This window comes from Lepus europaeus, chromosome 14, assembly GCF_033115175.1.
Source record: "Lepus europaeus isolate LE1 chromosome 14, mLepTim1.pri, whole genome shotgun sequence".
Lineage (NCBI taxonomy): Eukaryota > Metazoa > Chordata > Mammalia > Lagomorpha > Leporidae > Lepus > Lepus europaeus.
This window is the reverse complement of record NC_084840.1, coordinates 80,665,144-80,682,724: the sequence shown is the minus strand read 5'-3', so window position 1 is coordinate 80,682,724 and position 17,581 is coordinate 80,665,144.

Below are 17,581 nucleotides of genomic sequence, written 5' to 3'. Positions count from 1 at the left end.
GAAGTTTCCACCTACCCCTCTTCTGGTAACAGCTTATATTACTGGGTTATATCTATCACAATAAAGGAACCCACGTTGGTACACCACTATTAAAATTCTACACACTATTCAGATGTCGTCAGTTTTCCCTTAGTGTCTTTCTCCTGCCCAGGGTTCCAATATCACATTTAGTTATCTTCTCTCTTTAGCCTCTAGAATCTGTGATGGCTTCTTAGACTTTCCTTGGTTTTGATGGACCTTGGCAGTTTTGAGGAGTCCTGGTAAGTATTTTGTAGATAACTTGTTCTAATTTGGGTTTTTCTGATGATTGTACCGGAGATTTAGGTTTAGGGGAAAGACCACGGAGGGTGGGATGCCCTTCTCATCACATCCCACCAATATGATTTATGGCTGAGGATGTTGGCTTTGGTCAATGGGCCAATATGATTTATGACTGAGGATGTTGGCTTTGGTCAATGGGCCTATGTGCTATTTGCCTGGTACCTCTACCCTGAGGCTTCCAGGCCCTTGAGCATGGAAAGGGCACAAGACATTCTGAGTGCCGAGGAGCCAAGTGGCACCTCTTTCATGTAGAGCATTTGGAATTCTTCCACACAGGAATTATGTGTGTGGTCTCTCATGCCTCTTGGGGATGGAAGTTTTATGTCAAGTGTAGGCTTTGTCATGCTCTCCCTCCTTGCTGCCATTTTGACTGCTACTGGCAATCCCATGGTTTGAATGACAATAATGACAGTTTGACAGTAATGACATGGAACAATGTTCAGCTGACTTGTGATGGACATCAAACATGGACAAGGCATCAACTTTCATTGCTGAGCCATTGAGGCTTGGGAGTGTTTGCTATTGCACAATTTTTGACCTTTATCCCTTCTCAGGGAAGAGTGAAATGAGGGTGCATTCTCTAAGGCAGGAGTCAGAATGGTTAGGGCCTTGGTGGGGGCCAGTCTGCCCATTAACGCTTTATGACTAAGGCTGGGACAGGGCCAGACATGAGGTGGCCTCCATAGCTTGAGGAACCAGATGTCTCTAAAGCCTCCTAAAAGGGGGTGCAGCTATCTCTTTTAATCCCTACAGAACATATGGGCTTGTCAGTCACACTGATCAAATCCTATAGCCATTCACCATTTCTTCCCAGACCATAGCCAACCTTCCTTTTCTGACTTTGCACTTCACCTTGAAATCTCATGGCCGATGTTTGCCAGTCATCCCCAGAGATTCTGTACATGTTACAGAGATCCTCATCTTCTCATTCCCTGGTTCCCTCCCTGGTCCAGAGCCTCATCACCTCTGTCTGGACCACTAAGATAACCCTAACTAACCTGCTCTCTCTTCACTCTGCCCCTCTTCCCCTCCAGGTGTCTGTCTGCAAAGCCATGACCAGCTCACTTCTTGCTACAGTGTGAATTTCCTTTTTTGTTCCATACCGACCTTCCACAATCTGGCCTCAGCCTGCCTTTTCTCATCTAATTCCCCTATTCCAGCTTACACTTCAGACATATTTGATGGACCTATTTTTCAAGTATTTATAGTTTTTGTAAAAGGGCTCCTCTTCCTGTTATGCCTTGCCCTCTTTTTTTCTTCTCCAAGTGACAAATTCTGGTAACTCAGAGCTTGGCCCAAATGTCATCTGTTCTACGAAATCTTTACTTTCTTTTCCTATTACAGGAAGAACTAATCATTTCCTCTTCCTTTTCCAGCTTAGAAAAATAATATTCATGCTCTAATGTTTAGGTCAAGGGTCATCTTTTGGGCCACATGTTTAGCATGGCAATTGAATTGCCCCTTGGGATGTCCATGTCCCATACTGTAGAGCCCGGTTTGAGTTTGAGCTATTCCTGCTTCCAATCACCTATTCCTGCTTCCTGCTAATGTGAACTCTGGGAAGCAGCAGACGATGGTTTAAGTACTTGAATTCCTGCCACTCACATGGGAGACCCAGATTGAATTCCAGGTTCCTGGCTTAGCTTGGTCCAGTCCTGACTGTTGTAGGTATTTGGGGAATCAACCACCAGTGGACAGAAGTGCTCTCTCTCTCTCTCTCTCTCTCTCTCTCTCTCTCTAACTTTTAAATAAATAAAAATAAATAGTGGAAAATTTTTTTAAAAATGGTCTCTTGTTTTCTGTCTGTGTTAGTCTGCTAGGGTTGCCAGGCTCAGTGGCTTAACAACAGAAATTTATTTTCTCAAAGTTCTGGAATGCACAAGTCTGAGAACAAAGTATTGGCAGGATTGGCCTCTTCTAGGCCTTCTATCCTTATCTTATAGATGCCATCTTCCCCTTGGGTCCTAACTTCCTCTTTTGGGGTGTAAGGACACAGGTCAGATTGGATTAGGGCCCACCCTAATGGCCTCTTTTTAACTTAGTCACCTTTTAAAGGTCATAAATGCAGTCACATTCTGAATTAGCAGTTAGGACCACAACATATGAATTTTGAAGGCACACAATCATATCCATCACATTTTCCTCCTTCCCTTCCTTTCCTGTTCTTTCCCTTTCAAGGTTTTTCTCTATGAAGATGACTTGGTAGAGCTCAAAGAGTAATGAAGACACAGCCCTGTCCTCAAGTGTCTAATGTCTCAACAAGAGCAGACACATAACCAAACAGGAGCTGGCCCCCTCCTAAGGAGTCATCCACTTCCTTGGGCATTGTCTCAGGGCTGCGAGCACTGTGCAGAATGCCTGGTCTAACTCCCTGTCTCGAGAAGAAATTATAAGCTTCTTAAGGACAGAGCCTTCATGGTTTTCTCCAAATTTACAAATTCAGCAACAGTGCTGGCTGAATTGAATGATATTTTCACTCTCTCTTTTTTTTTTTAAAGGATTTTTTTTGAAAGGTAGAGAGAGAGAGAGAGAGAGAATATCTTTCACTAACTGGTTCACTCCTCCAAATGGCTGCAATGGCCAGGACTGGACCAGGTCAAGTGCAGGAGCCCTGAACTCCATCTGTGTCTCCCACGTGGGTGGCAGGAGCCCAAGCACTTGAGCCATCCTCAGCTGCCTTCCCAGGCTGTTTCTTACTGACTGATGAACTTTTTCATCAGACTTAAACAAAGGATAAGTTTCCTTGTGAAGGGCGGCTCAAAGGTGGGTAATTACATTTTATTTCTACTTTTAAGCCTGTAAAAATATGGACCCATATCTAAAAAGAGAGTATGTCTGCACTGTTACAGAAAAAAAAATGACTTCAAGTTTCCTTCTATTTAGTAATCTCACAGCTCTTCCCCCACTGCAGTGAACTGTGTATCTAAGACTTCCAACTTCAATGATGCATTAATATTAGTTTTATTTTGACATGAACTAAAAATAAAAATAAGCCTCATCCTGTGTGAAAGTGACAAGCAAGTTAATTAGAATCTCACAAAGACTTGAAGACATTTTAAGGAAATAAAAAAGGCAAATTCCAAGTGTTCAGCTTAATGATTTTGTAATTAAGTTTAAACCATAAATTTCTAGCATGTATGTTCCAGTGTAGCTGCAAGTTGTTGGGGCCAGAGCAAGGTCATATCAGCTGTCACAGCCAGAGGAAGATCACACTTTCTTTTTTCTTTGTTGATAGTTTTCCTTCAGCCTCATCTCCATGCAGGGTTCTGGAAGAACTGTCCGTGATCCTTTGCAGTTATGTGCAAGTGTTGCAGCCTGAACTGTGGAGTGGCAGCCAGGCTTTAGCAGTAGGAAGCTGCTGGGTAGGTGAGCTGGCTGAGCAGTGGGAACTCAGCAGCTGGGCGGGCCACATCCTGTGAGCCCTGGCTTGGTCTCCGCCATTTCAGCAGTGTCCTGCTCTTCCGTTTCAATGTCTTCAAGGTCTCTGTAGAAGTCAAGACCAGGTATACCTTCCGAGGGCGGTGGAGGAGTGACAGCTGAGATAAAACAGCCCCTGCCTTGAAGGGAGAGCTATGGTGGGGTGGGGCTGGGGGTCCTGCTCTTGGCAGGTGGAGTATGGCCCATTGTAGGCTGAAGGATGCTGGGCCAGCTAGACCTGCAACTGTGATGTGAAAAGCTACTTCAAGAAAATAATGATAAGAGCAACAATAATAATGGCACTTGCAGGCAACTTATGCAGCTCCTAGTGGAGCCACATGGGGTTCTAACAGCTTTACATACATTAACACCTTGTGAGCTTTTACTGTTTGTTAATATCACACACACACAATGCAAAAGAGTACCAGCACCTACATATCTGTGGCAAAATGCCATTTTCCATTAAGCTCTTTCAAATCCAGCTCTTAGCACTCAGGGAGGGAAAGAGAGAGAGAGAGAGAGAGAGAGAGAGAGAGAGAGAGAGAGAGAAGCGCTCTACATGAAGAGAGGCTTTTGGGGACTGCCTAGTAAATTATTTACATAAAAAATTCTGTTACGCCATTCATAACAGATTTAATTCAGCTCATTACGTTTTCTCTTAAGAACAAAGTGGGGGCCGGCGCCGCGGCTCACTAGGCTAATCCTCCACCTTGCGGCGCCGGCACACCGGGTTCTAGTCCCGGTCGGGGCACCGATCCTCTCCCGGTTGCCCCTCTTCCAGGCCAGCTCTCTGCTGTGGCCAGGGAGTGCAGTGGAGGATGGCCCAAGTGCTTGGGCCCTGCACCCGCATGGGAGACCAGGAGAAGCACCTGGCTCCTGGCTTCGGATCAGCGCGTTGCGCCGGCCACAGCAGCCATTGGAGGGTGAACCAATGGCAAAAAGGAAGACCTTTCTCTCTGTCTCTCTCTCACTGTCCACTCTGCCTGTCAAAAATATAAACAAAACAAAACAAAACAAAACAAAACAAAAGAACAAAGTGGGTGATATGACCCAAAGCTGAAACGAAGCCATTTTTACGAACAAAGCTGAACACAAAGCTAAACTGTGTTAAATCAAATGAAATTTGGCCAGAGGATGCCCTATGACTTGAGTCTTTAAAAACTGCAACCGAGTTCACCAATCCACTGAGTGAAAACCTAACAGCTGAGCCTCACTCAATCAGCAGCAGCTAACTGCCTCTGATAGGGTTAACGATGGAGCCATCGCCAATTCACACATCTCTCTTCCTCACTTCCCTTCTGTCCCTTCTGACCCCTTTGCAGCCCAAAGTTCTTAGAACTTTCTCTGCTCCTAAGGGTTGTCTAATTTGCAAGTCATTCTTTGCTCAATTAAACCTGCAAAGGTTAACCTGTCTAAGGTTTTTCTTCTTAACAACTGTAGGATTCTTTCTAGATCTCCTGGTGTTCTGCTGTCTTCCCATTCACAGAACTAAAATCTTCTTCCTTTGTTCTTTGTGATTTCTCTTGGGTGTGGCTCAGGACATGTTTGGCTGTCTTAGAAATCTTTGAGCAAACGCAAGAGTCATTTGTTCTGAGTAGTGGCTTCTTTCTTCCTTGCTAAATATCAATTTTTTTCCACTGTTTTTTACATGACATGTATGAATTTTGAAATCCATGCACAAGAGAAGCCATTAATAATCTGTGCAAAAATGAAAATGAAAGATGAGCTTATTTTGGTGCAAATAATGTTGAAATCCATGCATAGCTTGTTCATGGCACTAATTCCCCATGAGGTTTTTTTTTTAAAAGATACCTCACATACATAGATTTCAAACATTTTTTTGTGCTAGATTAAGCTTATCTTTTAATTCTATTTTCCACAAACCTTTTAATAAAAGATGTATTTATTTATTTAAAAGAGAGAGAGAGATCTTATGTCCACTGGTTAACTCCCCAGATGGCTATAACAGATGGGCCTGCGCCAGGCCAAAGCCAGGAGCCAGGAGCCAGGAGCCAGGAACTCCATGCAGGTCTCTCATACTGATTGTAGGAGCCTAGGGCACTTGGCCCATCTACCACTGCCTTCTCAGACACATTAGCAGGATTGGAAGTGGAGCAACAGGGACTAGGATGCTGATACGGGATGCCAGCACTGCAACTGATGGCTTATGTTGTGCTACAATGCTGGCCTCTATGCTATGAATATATGTCTAAGAAATAACATATATATATATGTATATCTATAACAGAAACGTGTGTACTGGGTAGTTTAGCAATGGAGACTCTGTGTGTGTCTATACAAGTTCATGATCCCAGCATTGATGATTCCTACTGAAGTTGGTGCCGTGCTGTGGTCAGTGCACTGGGAATTCACTGTATCGGCAGCATCAGCCCCTTCTTCTCCAGGGTGCGATCTGCCGCAGGTAGTGATTTTACTTTCTCCCAAGTGTATTCCACTGCTTCAACATTTTTTTCTCTTGTTCGCATTTATTTTTCCCATCGGATTTCGTGGATGGCCTGTGAAGCAGTAACCACCGGAGACACAGTGCAGCTGATTCCCGGTTAGCATCACTGCAGGAGGGATGACACATTCAAAGGGGCTGCTGCCGCCCAGAAAAGCCAGAGCAGGATTAAGGAGACCAACAAGCCATGATAAAGTGCCAGGGATCTGAAGCAGCAGAAGCACTTATTACCCCTAGTTCTGGCCAGAAGCAAGCGTTGGGGTGTGGGGCAATGCAGGGAGGGCATTTAGAAACTCAGATCTGTGAATGGGAGAGGGGCGGCCAGCGGGACCCAGGACTCCAGAAAATGAGCAAATCATCTTTCAAGGAGGCAGTGGGGAAGAAACCCTTACCCTCTCTCTATCTCTTTGCGTCTTCCCAGTGCTCACTGCCAACCAGGCCCAGAGAGAAGCAAAGATCACACAGGATCACAGGGGAGGAGGTTGACTCACTGGGCCACACAGCAGCTACAAGAGGCGTGTGTGTGCGGGGCTGAGAGTAGGCAGAATAGATTCCCAGAAGGCAGGGGCTGTGCATGCTCCACCTTTTCAGGACCATGTCTAGCACAGGGCTCAACAAAGACTTAAAAAATTTATTTATTTTTGAAAGAATTACAGAGCAGGAGGAAGAGACACACACACACACAGAGAGAGAGAGAGAGAGAGAGAGAGAGAGAGAGAGAGAGAGAGAGAATGAATGAGAGATAGCTTCTATTCACTGGTTCACTCCCCCAGATGGTTACAACAGCCAGCATAGGGCCAGGCTGAAGTCAGGAGCCAGGGGCTTCATCCAGGTCTTCCACACGGGTGCAGGGGCCCGAGGACTTGGGCCATCTTATTCTGTGTTCCCAGGCCATAGCAGAGAGCTGGATTGGAAGTGCAGCTGCCGGATCTTGAACTGGCAGCCATATAGGATGCCAGCAGTGCAGGTGGCTGCTTTACCTGCTAGACCACAATACCAGTGCCTCAAAAGGATCTTACTGAATCCTTGCACTAACACGTTTGTTAGGTGCCTCTGAAACACAAAGTGTTGTCACTGACACCACAGTGCTCCTGAACTTCAACTTTGTTATACAGGCAGCACCGCACGTATTACTGTTATTTAAGACTCCCTCTTCCTACAACACTTTTCCTTTTATTAATAAGTGAATATTAAAGAAGAATCTGGTGTCTGGTTTTCCTCTCCATTAACTCCTCCGTAACCTGCACACAGAGAAATTGTCTTCAGAAGGGAGTTTCTGGTGTCCTTAGCCACCCAGATTTATAAGCAAATGAAAGAACAAAGCTTTCCTAAAGCGACCACTGTGCAGGGCGGGGCAGTCTGTGCTGCCTTTCATTTCTTCAGCTGCAAATCAGCTTGATAATAGTTCTTTCCTCTTAGATACCACTTTCTAGCAACTGTCCATTCATTTTAAATGGTGCATTTTTCTATCAATCGATAACTTCCAGGGATTCCAACAACTCAAAATTGCCTGGTTCTCTTATTGCCTGGTTCTCTTGTTCCATGAGTCAAGTGGGACAGATTCTCATGGGTGTATGCAAACTCATTGTTTTCATCTTTATTTTCCATGGAAATTTACCCCAACTTATTGCATAAAAGTAGTTGAATCGATTAGCAAGTTCAAATTAAATAAGGAATCCGGGGACATACTTTCTGCCATTCAAAGTTTTTTTAATTTTTTTTTTTAAGTTTTGAGCTCTGATTCTTACCATTGTTGTTTATCGGTGTTAACTCTACAGGTATAAATTGGCTTTTTAAAAAGAATATTAATAATGTAGTTTTTTAAAATTTTATTATGAACAATCTACTTCTCCCACGTCTTTCACTCTCTCAATTACATGCCACTACCCTGTGCTCACTCTGTGAATGCTTGCATGCTATGAGTGGCTAGGAGGATTCCAGTCCTTTTCACAAGCAAACATTGCCCTTTTTTCACTCTGTCACTCTGCCTGTGTTCCTCTCTCGCCCTCTCAACACAAAAACACTTCCTTCCTCAATCTCCCCCAATGCCACCACACATGAACGCATGCACACACATGCACATTGTGACAAGGGCAAAATTCCTACTTTCTTTGGATAATCAGAATATAAGTCCTAGGGCCAGTATTGTGACACAGTAGGTTAATCCTCCACCTGCGGTGCCAGCATCCCATATGGGTGCTGGTTCAAGTCCTGGCTGCTCCTCTTCTGATCCAGCTCTCTGCTATGGCCTGGGAAAGCAGTAGAAGATGGCCCAAGTCCTTGGGCCCCTGCACCCATGTGGGAGACATGGAAGAAGCTCCTGGCTCCTGGCTTCGGATCAGCTCTGCTCTGGCCCTTGTGGCCATTTGGGGAGTAAACTAGCAGATGGAAGACCTTTCTCTGTGTCTCTCCCTCTCACTATCTGTAACTTTACCTCTCAAATAAATAAATAAAATTATTTTTTAAAAAAGAATGCAAGTCCTCTAGCTTTGTAAGAGTGTGACAGGTTCCTCCTCCACATGGAAAGTCAGATCTCTGCAAACAGCCACATTCCGTGACTCTGCCGTTTAGTAGTCCTTGGTTGAACTTGGGCAAGAAACATAACCTCTCTGAGCCTATATTACCTCACCTTTTAAATGCAGAAAATAAAAGTTCACCTGGAAAGGCCGGCGCCATGGCTCACTAGGCTAATCCTCCACCTTGCGGTGCTGGCACACCGGGTTCTAGTCCCGGTTGGGGCACCGGATTCTGTCCCGGTTGCCCCTCTTCCAGGCCAGCTCTCTGCTATGGCCCAGGAGTGCAGTGGAGGGTGGCCCAAGTGCTTGGGCCCTGCACCCCATGGGAGACCAGGAGAAGCACCTGGTTCCTGGCTTCGGATCAGCGCGATGCGCCAGCTGCAGCGGCCATTGGAGGGTGAACCAAAGGCAAGAGGAAGACCTTTCTCTCTGTCTCTCACTGTCCACTTTGCCTGTCCAAAAAAAAAAAAAAAAAAAAAAAAAAATTCACCTGGAGTTATTCTGGAGCTTAAATAAAACTTCTTTAAGCATTGTCAAGTACAAATTAGAGGTTAACACATTATTGTTGCTAATACCACTGAGCTGGAAGCACAAGGCTGAGACCCACTCAGTCCACGTGGCAGCAACATCTCCCCCTCCATGGACAAATGAGCTTACAATGTAACTGGGAGGAGCAGAGGGAGCAGAGAGCCTCCAGCAGCCAGGGGGCTATTGGAGCTGAAGCCATGGTCTTTCCAGGTAGCCCCCAGCCAGCCACTGAGCAGGGCAGGGCCCTGGGGCCTGGTTATTCCTGGTCCTTGTGCTGCTCCTCTGGAGGTCAGCCGGGCTCTAGAGCTGTCCCTTGGATTAGAGAGAGACTCCCATGTGCATCGCTGCTTTAGGTTGCCCCGTCCAGTCTGATTTTACTGTTCTATCTTCCCCCACAAAGTTTTCACACACCTCACCTTGTCACATCAGCTCCTTTCTAGAGAATCAACAGTGGGGAAGATTCCCAAGTTAGATCACCATCAAAACCATCAAATACAAGTTCATATGGTAGTGGTGCCCATTACTGTGTTTTTTTTTTTTTTAAGATTTTATTATTTATTTATTTGAGACGCAGAGTTACACACAGACAGACAGAGAGAAAGAAAGGTCTTCCATCTGCTGGTTTACTCCCCAAATGGCTTCAATGGATGGAACTGGCCCCGTCCAAAGCCAGGAACCAGGAGCTTCTTTTGGGTCTCCCATATGGGTGCAGGGGCTCAAGCACTTGGACTGATTTCTATTGTGTCCCCAGGATGTTAGCGGGGAGCTGGATGGGAAGTAGAGCAGCTGGGACTCGAACCAGCACCCATATGGGATGCTGGCACTGCAGGTGTAGGTGTAACCTACTCTGCCACAGCACTGGCCCCTGTCCATTACTTCTTGGAAGAGAATAAAGGTGACTGGATTGAAGGAAAGACCTATCTCTGTGTGTGTGTGTGTATGAGAGAGGAGAGAGAGAGAGAGAGAGAGAGAGAGAGAGAGAGAGAGAGAGAGAGAGATTGAGCACAGAGAGGGAGAAGACAAAACAACAAGTTTAGAAAAGGAGGATCTTTCCCTCCAGGTAGTCCAACTTACTCTAGGTTACTATAGGGCTGAGAACATCACACGCTGATTGTATCTCATGCCTGGCTAGAATCCTGAAACTGAGTTGAACTAAACCCATGACCCCACACCCAGGCCAGCTCTAGGCCTGTGAATTTCCCATATCTGACAGGTTTTCAGAAGCTTGGTCACCCATAACAATTCTTAGCAAGCATGAGAGGTTTTTTTGTTTTTGTTTTTGTTTTTTTTTAATCCACAGCTCTTCTTACTAGTTCTTTCTTTGATTCTCCCAGTTGTCCTTACAGGGGAGATTTTCTTTTACCATCAAGAAAACTAAGGCACAAAGAAGTTGGGTAACTTGTCCGATTCTATAGCAAGTATGTGGCAGAGCCATTGAGATTTGAGATTTGTCTGTCTGAACTCTAATCCCTCACACAGAGTCTCTACAGGGTGTGACTGGATTAAAATAATTTAGAGCCTAACTGTATCTCTGGTGCACAAAACAGCAGGGACAAGGCATTCCCCTTCAGAGTTAAACCCGGAGCTATTCGGAAATGAGCATTTTCAATGCAAGCAGTTATGATTCATTTGTGGCGCTGCTGATCGTTAGCATGTCATTCAGTGACTCTAGACTTGCTCCTTGTGTGTCAGCCCTGCCGTGGTGGTCAGCCCATGCTGTGGACCACCCTGCATGCCCTAAGTGTCATGTAAAACAGGGGCCTTGTGGTCTTGTAAACAAGGCTCTCAAAACGCTGCTCTTAACGTATCTGCAGAAGACAAGTTCTGCCGGGATCCTCTCAGAATTTGACAGAGCTGGCCGCTGCTTGCATTGCATTCTGGAGCTGCTCAGCCCATCTCCGGGTGCAGGGTAAGAACCATCTCTTGCTCACTGCCCACACTGCTGCCAACCCCCAACCATCAGAAAATGTTCTGCTTCCCACAATCCATTTCTCCAAGATGACTCAGAGCGCAAACTACGCCTCCCATCTGGGCAGTAGAGCTGTGCGGTGGTCGGTTCACTGCTTCGGCTCTTGGAAAATGGTGCTGATTGTTTAGCCAGCTCTATATGGGGTTGAAGCTGTGTTGTGTTCTCAGCCCAGCCACATCCTAGCAGGTCACAAAATCTTCAGGGCGGGGGAAGGGATCATGGCATAACAGCTGTTAGCAAGTGTCTGCTCCCTCCTCTGCAGGGCCCCCTTTCTCCCTGATCAGGAGCTTCCCTTGGTGCTGCATCAGGGAAGCCTCCGATGGAGCCCCATGAAGTCCATCCCCAAGTTCAACATGTCTGTGCAGAAGCCAGCTTGGATTTGAATCGCCTTATAATACTGGACCTAAAAAAATAGGGTCTGATTAAAATGCTGCATGTTTTCATGACAATTGTTCGTGGAATGCCACTCCCACTTATCCTGGGGAGCCAGGACATCGGGACCTTACCCCTGTGTAGAGAAACCACCTGCCAGCCCTGGAGCACTGGCCGTGGGGACAAGGGTCAGTGGGGAGCTGTTTCTGACAAAGTCACTTCACAGAGCACTGAAAGGGAAGCCACTTCCAGCTATAGCATCTTCTCCCCCAGGAATCATGGCAAAATACAGGGAGAAGGGAAGAGACCAGTAACCTACTTCCAGATCTCCCAGGAATATCTCCAAGTCCTAATGGATACATTGCTTCTAGGACCCTGGATTCCAGGTCAGCTGTCATCACTGCCTCCCTGTGACTGGATTCAGCAGAATCAGGATTTCTAAGGCAAAAAAAAAAAAAAAAAAAAAAATCCAGATTCTTCCCTCCCCAAAACTGCTTGCCACCTACCTAAGACTCTAACCCGGGGATTTAACCTCTTTGTTATAAGGCTCCTAAATCACAAATAAAGTACTTGTGGCACACAAAAGTACAAGGCGGGCTTTTAAAGAAGTAACTTTAAAATGCCTGAATCAGGAAAAATCTGAGTAAACACTCAAACATGCAGCATATTTCGCCACTGAACAACTACAAAGGCCTTTATCTGCTGGTCGGAATATCTGAAATCATAGACCTTCAGCGCATGCTGGCGGTTGGCTTTCTCCACCCTTGTGAAGGATCTTCCTGGTCAACACAGTCTGGAAGATCAGAAACTGAATTGCTCAGACCACCTTGCAGCTAAGATCTCCAACATCTCGGGATCTGAGAGGCAGTGGAGCAAAAGTAGCTTCAAGACTGTGTGTCCCAGCACTAATTCTCTCATTATGGAGCATTGAGAGGCATTAGGGAGAGGCCAACAAATTTCAGATTTGGGAATGGAAGTTCTGGCTCTAATTGCTGCCTAAAGATGAGCCCATTCTAAAAAGTTCTGAGGGTCATTGCTGGAAGTCAAAGCTGGAGTTCACCCCTCCAGCCTTTCTAGTTATTGTGGGAGCACTTAATTCCCTGGGTAGAACCCATTCTTGCTGAAGAAACATGTAGTGATTGTTATTTCCTGCACCAAACTCTGACTGGTAGAGGTTGTCTCCCCAGAGGCCGGCACTGTGGTGTAGTGGGTAAAGCCACTGCCTGCAGTGCCAGCATCCCATATGGGTGCCAGTTCAAGTCCTTGGCTGCTCCACTTCTGATCCAGCTCTCTACTATGGCCTAGGAATGCAATGGAAATGGCCCAAGTCCTTGGGCCCTGGCACCCACATGGGAGACCTGGAAGAAGCTCTTGGCTACTGGCTTCAGATCAGCTCAGCTCCAGCTGTTGTGGCCATTTGGGGAGTGAACCAACAGATGCTCTGCCTCCCTTTCTCTCTGTGTAACTCTTTCAAATAAATAAATAAATAAATCTTAAAAAAAAAGAAGTTGTCTCCCCTCATCCCAAGTTTTCTTCACCATGGTGTCAGTTACCCAGTCAACCACTGTTTGATTGCTAAGTGGAAAATTCCAGATGTAAGCCATCCACATGTTTTAAATTGCATGCTGTTCTGAGTAGCATGAGGAAATCTTGATGTCCAGGCTCCCTGCTCCATCCAGCCCAGGATGTGAATCATCTTCCTGTTCAGCAAATCTACACGATATATGCTCCCTCCCTACTGGTCACTTGGTGGTCCTCTGGATGATCAGATTGACTGTTGGGGTACCACAATGCTTGAATACATCCAGTCCGTCCTTTAGTTAATAATGGCCCCAATGTGCAAGAACAGTGATGCAAAGGAGACACCAGGGCATAAAACATCAGAGGAGAGGTACCATGTGCCAACTACAGGGCATATAGGAGGAATCATCATATTTTACAGGGTTTGACTGAATTCACAGATTCAGTCATTTAGTGGGAGTGGTGGAACACTTTCCCCACAGAGAAGGGCAGACTGATGTATCCTTAGTGTGAGCTATGCTTGGTCTGTTCTTAATAACATATTTAATCTTTCCTTAACTGTTACTCCTTGAGCTGTGTTTGAGGTCTCTTCTTGTCCAACATCATATTTTATTCCTCCCCCTGAGCATGTGGCTGAGGAGCGATAGGAACCCAGAGGAACAGGTGCAGGTTTTAGAATCACATGGGCCTTGTGAAATCTCACTCTCCCACTTACAATCTGTGTCATTGTGGGCAGGGTTTAAAACTCTAGCCTTTGTTCTCTGATCTCCGAAACACACAGAAGGAGACCCTTTCTCATCAGGTTGGAGGCAGAGAAGGGGAGAGATGCTGGGTGGGCCCTGGCATGGCACACGGTAAGACCCAAAGAATCTTTGTTCAGGCCCTTCCTCCTCTCCTACTCCTTCTACACACAAAGTCTTCCTAGAGTGATCTCATTAGTTGTTTATGTTCAGTTCCAGGGTTGGACACACATACCAGGGCTCCCTTTTCAGGAGCTGGGGTAGGAAGGGAGTTGAATGGAGAATCCTTCCTGTTCCTATACCCACAGGCTAGAACACACACACACACACACACGTCAGCATCCCAGGGGAGCTCCCCCAAAGCTTTGAGGTCAAGCAAAATTTATTCTGTGCTCTTCAAAATTACAAACTTGACATGGCTGGAGATCTGGACTCTGAGGCCTCATCACTTCTACTCTTGCTGGAGTTCCTGTGTGCATTGTCCAATTCACACGTAAACCATGAGTTTCCTAAGGGCATGGGCACAGTCAAGGTTTTCCTTTTGGCCTGCAAGCTTCCCATAGAACATAGTGAGACCTTGGCAGGAAATGAAGCCATTGTCACCTGCTCTTTCCCTCCTAAAGACAGGCACATCCACTCAGAGCTTATAGACCTGGAAGGCTTGAAGCTAGGTGCACCTGCTAACTGACAGCGACATTTGCATCTTGTTCCCAATGATTATTTCCCTAGAGCGCTTGCGCATATGCAGGTTTTACATATCTGGATCACATTCCTAACACACCTCTGTCATTGCTTCACACTGCTGCCAGCAGGGTCCTTTGAGACAAAAATCTACTTAATAACGACTTCATATATCAGGAACTAATTTTTAAAAATGTTGACAGCAATGACAAATGAAAAGTGTTATATCCAATGTTCAGTATTAAATTATATGATTTATGGTTCTGAGATACAAGCTCCCCCAGCTCACAAGTTTCTAGTACATAGCTAAATTGTGTGAATGTTGTTCGAGATTGGAAGACAGAGAAAGATTATGTAAAAGTTAACATGTTTTTGGCAGCACATACCAGAAAGTTTGTCTCAAGAGGGATTATACCATAAAGAATTTTATTGGCTCACATAACTGGAGATGCAGAATTTCAGGCTTCAGGTATGCTGTGACCTAGGATTCTTTTTTTTCCTCTGATTTGTTCACTCTCACTGCCTTCTCCATTTGAGAGGTTTGTTGTTACTGATGCAGGTAGTTTCCAAATGGGATAACAATAGGGACCAATGGGAGAGAGACACTCTTTTCTAACTGTGAAACTAAAATCTCCTTCTTTGATCTGATTGTAATAACTTAATGTTTGTACACACCCCTGGAACCAAGAACTATCATCAAGGAAATGCTATACACAATTGGCTTAAACCTGAGTTCCTAAAATAATTCCTGGCAGGGGAATGGAATGATCAAGACTGCCATGGGCTGGTTCTGGAGTCCACTCCTCAAAATTCCACCATCCCTGCTTCGCAGAGGGAGGCTGCGAAGGATGTATGAAGGGGTACTGAGGCCAAGGGGCTGGTCCCTGGTCTGGATAAACTCATGAAAAGATCAAAGTTCACTCACAGCACAGAAATTAATATTTCAGCAGAAATGAGAAGTCTGAGGCAAAAACCTAGAGGAGAAGGTTCCTGAACTCCTCATAAGACACAAGAAGGGGAAGTTAAGATATTTTTATCAGGGGCCAGTGCTGTGGTGCAGTGGGTTAAAGCCCTGGCCTGAAGCGCTGGCATCCTATATGGGCACTGGTTCTACCCCGGCTGCTCCTCTTCCCATCCAGCTCTCTGCTATGGTCTGGGATAGCAGTAGAAGATGGCCCAAGTCCTTGGACTCCTGCACCTGGGTGGGAGACCTGGAAGAAGCTCCTGGCTCCTGGATTTGGATTGGCGCAGCTCTGGCCATTGCAGCCATTTGGGGAGTGAACCAGAGGATGGAAGACCTCTCTCTCTGTAATTCTGTCTTTCAAATAAATAAAATAAATCCTTAAAAAAAGATATTTTTATCAAATTCGTAAAGGACCAGGCAGACTGCCCCACCTCTGGCTGAGAAATACTTACAGAAAATGCCCAATAATAAGTAGGCTGGGAGGAAGGGAAGATTAAGAGGAAGCATTACTTCACCAAAACAGTACTGAAATAATAACACCAAAACAAACATAATAATATTTGTTACTGGTTGATGAGACTATGATTGGTTTCTCCTTCATTCTAGCTTTCTGTTTTTCTAATATACCTATAATGAGACTACCCTAATTTTGATTAAAAAAGTGCTCAAATAAATAGCTGTTAATGATAATTTCCAAATGTAACTTCTTCCTAAGCCTGCAGTTCTCACAACCCATTCTTTAGTCACCTACACCAAAAGCCACCTGCATGATAACTTTCCCACTGTTTATTATACATTGATTGTCAAGCTCTTCCAGAATTGGCAGGAAAAAAATGTCCCCAGTGAGTAAGAGTTGAGGACTGAGACATCTTGGCATAATTGTGTAGTTTAAATCATGGCATATTTGTGGTTAAAAGCTGTGCTTAATTGTTAAAAAGTCAATTATGACTGAGTCATTAAGAGATAACTCTGGCTCCCCTTGAGAAGCTAATTAACTTGGGAAATCTCTGTACAAACTCCAAGTTCAAGGAGAAATACAGTTATCTCCAGATGACTTTCCAAGTGCAGAGGTGGAAGTTCTTGAAGGGCAGGGATTCTGGGCAGCGGTTATCACATCAGTAGGCAGGTGAAGGTGCATAGCACATTCTCCTGATGGAGATAACAACCAGCAAACTCTCAGCACATACTCAGCGCTAATCAGCTTCATTATTTTCTCCGTTTTGTACTATTTGACTCCTCGTCTTTTTTTTTTTTTCCTTCACATTAATCAAGTTTTGATTAGCAAAACTTCCACTCAGTAAATTGTCCATCAGAGAATTTTTTTGCCTTCTTGGGGAAAGTCTTTGCCTACAATGAGCTTGGCCTGCTATGCTCTTATGGAGCAGAGCTGTTGCTCCTTGCTATATCCCTGTGTGGATGCTGCTGACAGATTTCTAACCATGAGCTCATGGACCAGCTAAGTCAGATCATGCTTATCCTAGTGGTCCCAAGACATCATGATAGTTTATTGAGATCTATGAATTGCTCAAGGTCCTGTTAAAGGGAAGGATACTAAATCTGCAGAGGTCAAGAGTAAAATTAATTATGATTATCTTAAAATTATATCAAAAAGGGATATTGGAGATTTCATAGCTTCAGCTCCTGGTTAGATTGAGAAAATCAACAGCTGAAGAAAGTAAACTTATGCTCTGAATACCCAGAGCTGGTCAGTTGTCTAAGCAGGGTGAGACTTCAGGCTACCAGGTATCTGGTAATACTGTCAGCTCTAGGTCTTGCAGTTGTATCTGTGGCACTGCTGCCCAAGAGTAATCACTCTCATTTTAAGTTCCAAATATGGGCACATTACAAACTGCATGCAAGAGAAAAAAGCAAACCTATGCCTTCAATGTGTGGATAGACAGGCCAAGGCAAAGAACAACAACAGCCAAAATCAGACAGCATCACATAGTATTCTCTGGGAGGCAGAGGGTCAGAAAGGGGAAAAAAGCCAGGATATTCTGTAAACCAATGCTACTGCTTTGGGAATTGGGTCTGTACAGAAGCCTGGGGGTAGGTTCAGTTCTTGTGGAATTCTATTGTTAATCATGTTGA